The sequence below is a fragment of the Etheostoma spectabile genome, chromosome 20 (assembly GCF_008692095.1).
Source record: "Etheostoma spectabile isolate EspeVRDwgs_2016 chromosome 20, UIUC_Espe_1.0, whole genome shotgun sequence".
Taxonomy (NCBI): Eukaryota; Metazoa; Chordata; class Actinopteri; order Perciformes; family Percidae; genus Etheostoma; species Etheostoma spectabile.
The window spans coordinates 10,455,081-10,459,050 of NC_045752.1; the positions used below are offsets into that span (position 1 = coordinate 10,455,081).

At 39.1% G+C, this 3,970-nt stretch overlaps 1 long non-coding RNA gene across 1 annotated transcript in view; it reads left to right on the forward strand.

The window, feature by feature from the left end:
- Nucleotides 1-3,084, forward strand: part of LOC116670413 (uncharacterized) — a 4,474-nt gene extending 1,390 nt beyond the window's left edge. The window contains exons 2-3 of the long non-coding RNA XR_004327016.1: nucleotides 300-423; nucleotides 2,984-3,084. This is a non-coding gene — a long non-coding RNA (uncharacterized LOC116670413). The remainder of the gene's footprint in view (nucleotides 1-299; nucleotides 424-2,983) is intronic.
- Nucleotides 3,085-3,970: the final 886 nt, after the last annotated feature.

The following is a 3,970-nucleotide window of genomic DNA, read 5'->3' on the forward strand; positions in this document are numbered from 1 at the left end:
ACACACACACACACACACACACACACACACACACACACACACACACACACAGACAAGCGGACACACCCGCTCACTTCAAACAGATTTGAATATTGATTTAGATTTATAAACACAGGCAGACCGTGGGTTTTATGAATCGTCATTTTGCCTCTCTGTGCCTGTGTAGAAGGCCAGAGTCAAAGGTGCAGTGACAGCTGTTGGGAGAACTGGTTTTCACTCAGAGATGCAGCCTACTTGGGCAAACACAAACTGGTACAAAATGTATCAACTTTTCTCACTCAGTGACATCTCCTTTGCAGATTTCGATGAAAGGAAGCGGCTGAATGGATCATAACCCCGGATTTCTTTTAACCATCATCCGCAGAGGAAAAGTTTGGCTGTGAGTCTGTGAGACTGTTTGGAGACGAGGAACAACACATCCAGGTATCCCTGTTTTCCCTGTTTGTTATCTTTGGTGGGTTTTTATTTATGTTTTTATTTATTTTTTTAATGCCGGATAATACAAATTGCCGGATGACCTATTGCCATCTAATAGGATGGAAAAAGTGGCGTAAAACTACATAAACTCACCTGTTTCTGTTGGTTTAAAATGAAAGTCATGTAGGCTAGCAGAGAGGGCAGCTTCAAACGCGTGGAAAGATCACGTATTGGGAATGGATGTTTAATTATGTTGCTGTTTGCTTTATGACCATCACAAAGGTCACGGTTTAGCCTTTCCACCTCCACCAGACTCCAGCCAAAAATCAACATGTTTAGCGCAGGATGTAAAGTTTAAATTATTAGGCTAGAGACTGACACATGTTCTCTATTCACGCCTGAGCACTTCGGGTCCATGAGAGGATCTTTTCAGAATGCAACATTGGAATAATTAGCTTGCAGCTAAAAACTACATTTTTAGAAAAAAAAACTCGTGAATATTTCCTCATATTTTAGCAGCTGCATGGTATTGTACTCTAACGCGAGACGTTCAAACTGCTGCGTGGAAAATCATGACGCGTGATGCAGTTATCTGCTGGATCTCACCGTTTAAATTGCTAAATAATTTATTACAGTGTAAAGCCAGGCCCTCCGCAGGGACTTTGTATCTTAAAAGGACGTTTAAAGGAGAAGGAGTTAAACGCCTCTGGCGAGCAGGCTCCCACTGACTCCCGGCTAATTGACGACGACGGCTTTTATCTCCGCCTCCACTCCACTCAACCTGAGGCTGAGCATTTCACCAGGCCTGCTCCGACCTGTGATTTCTACCAGTTAATGCGTAGCCATACATCTTCACTAATGCATTGCAAAGGCATGGATGTTTGACCCTCGTTTGATAGCCTGTAATAGAACATTCTTATTTCAAGATTGGATAATTCCTGGGCTGGCAGCCCCCTTCTCCCCTTGCTCTTCGCCCTATCCAGGCATAAAACGAAATTATCAATACATTATTCCACGGATAAATGTAGCCTACGTTTAAAAAAAAACACAATTAAATAGAACAAATAAAAACACAACAGCCAGAAAATTCAATGTTGGCTCTTTTGTAAAATAAATCACAAACATTGATAGTTTTCAGAATTTAAAGCAACATATTTCACATATACTGTGTGTGTGTTTGTGTGTGTACATGCATATGAATATGTATGTATATATATATATATATATATAAATATATATATATGCATATGAATATGTATCCCTCTCTCTCTTGCTCTCTCTCTTTCTCTATCTATATATATATATTTATATGTATATATATATGCATATGTATATGTAGGCAGCTTTCTTCTCTTCTGCCTTTTCCCCTCCTTGTTTGATAGTCACATGGCTATGAGGAATGTGTTGGTGGAATTCATTCTGATCTTAAAAAAAGAGCCAGAAAAAAAAGGAATAAAATCCAAGAAGGCCAATTCATATAGAAACGATAATGACCTGGAATGTCAAGAGAAAGCTTTTCCTTCTTCATTTGGATTTAAATTTATCTCAGTTGATATTTCATTTTGACTATAAAAATATACGCCACTTTAGATATAAGCTATACTTTTATCAACATTTTTTCCCCCATTTCTTCTTACATCTTCCCACCACTTTTAAACTCTCTTTTTACAAAATTACATAAGTTAGTTATTATTTTGACTGATAAATTGACTTCCAAATTTAGTAATGTTTTTTTTCAAATTCTTTAATATTTAATTTAGGGTCATATGTATGTATGTATGTATGTATGTAGGGTCTAAGATTATGAGGTTATAATCTCTTTTTAAACCTGGCTGTAGAAGGTAATTTTTATTTATTTTGAATAGATATGCGGTGTGTGTGTGTGTGTGTGTTTTGTTGTGAGTGTATGGGTGACACACAGAGAGAGAGAGAGAAAGAGAGAGAGAGAGAGGAGCTGAAGTAGGATAATCACAAGCTGTATTTTAATTTGCCTGGCAGCTTTGATGGATACTTTGCTGCTGCTTCGCAAAAAAAAGGTGCACTGCGTAGTGAAGAAGGTATCTAAACAGAGCTTTCCCACACTGTTCTCTTATCACAAAGCAGCTAACCCGTTGTGTAATGTAACATGTAACTGACCCTAAAGGTCATCAAAACACATTCAGTCTCCTCCCCAGGGATTAAAGGGGGAAAACCCCATTCAGTGTCAGTTTGAGGAGAGTTTCACACTCAGACAGATTCACCAGGCAGCACTCTGCATCTGGGAATTTTATCTCTACAATTATGCACAATGTTACAAATTTAGTTTTGGCTCAAAGCTTAAAATGATTATAGAAAACGCTGTTGAATGAGTCTGTATTCTAGTGTTTTAGTGCTTTGCTTCTGTGGTGAAAAAGGTGTCAGGATCATGAAATTATTGGGTTTATTTCCACACACAATTTTTCCATGAATTCAAAAGTGCCTTGATAATGCCGTGGCTGCTGTGTGTGTGTTTGCCAAGTTTGCTCTTTCCATTAATATGACATGCCTTTTAATTAGTGTCATAATTGTTTGTGTTGTGTTTGTGCAGGAGTTCACCGACAAACAAACGGATGCAATTAAACACACTCGCCTTCAGATCATCAATGAGGAGGCAAAGTCAAGACTGGTGGAAAAACCAACAAGGACAAATGTAAGACGGAAGAAGACTCTGCCGCTTCAAGGTTACACTTAAACTGTGTTAAGAGCCCAACTTCACACAATCTGGATAGTTCTTACGTCTTCTACAAACACACATCACAACCTGTTTTTTTCATTTACAGTAAATTTTCATTTACATCATTTACAGCCTGATATAACTCTTAATGTAATTTTTTGGGATATTTGTTAAAGAAAATCTGTTCTGTTTCTTCTTTACCACCAGAGTGTCTTGGAAGTATTTAAAAAATAGTTTGCTAATAAAGAGTATCATTGTCAAACCACCACATTGCTCGCTTACTCTCTCCCTCTTTACCTTAGCCATCAGTAGCTGTCTCCTCTGTGGGCTGAGGTGTCTGCATGGCGTGGTAAAACCTGCCCTGCAGACCGGACCTCTCAAGTCTTCAAAGGCTAGGAACTCAATGTGGGGGATTTGTTCAGGCTTATTTGGTAACCTAGGATTTGAATTGGATTCTGGGAGGCATTCATAACACATTTGAAAATGTTACATTGTGTGATTGTGTGTGTAATCCCCATAATAAATTTTAGAAATGGTCACAGCACTTGCACAACTGTGACTATTCATGATTTATCAAATGGTTTTCTTGTCTTGCCTCTCGGGGGTAAGGTGTGTGTTGCCGACAGGGAATGGGGAGATCTTGGCCGTTGGTTGGGAGAGCCGGTAGGGAGACGATTCCTACATTTTAACCTTAACCTCAACAGTTAAAATTTTTTTTTGACCTGAATATGTGATAGGGTCAGCCACCGAGCCTCCAGAGGGATACTCTCAGACCCCCCAACAGCACTGGAGCGTTACAACCCCTAGTGGATTATACCTCCATGGTAGGAGGGTTAGTGTACACACACACACACACACACA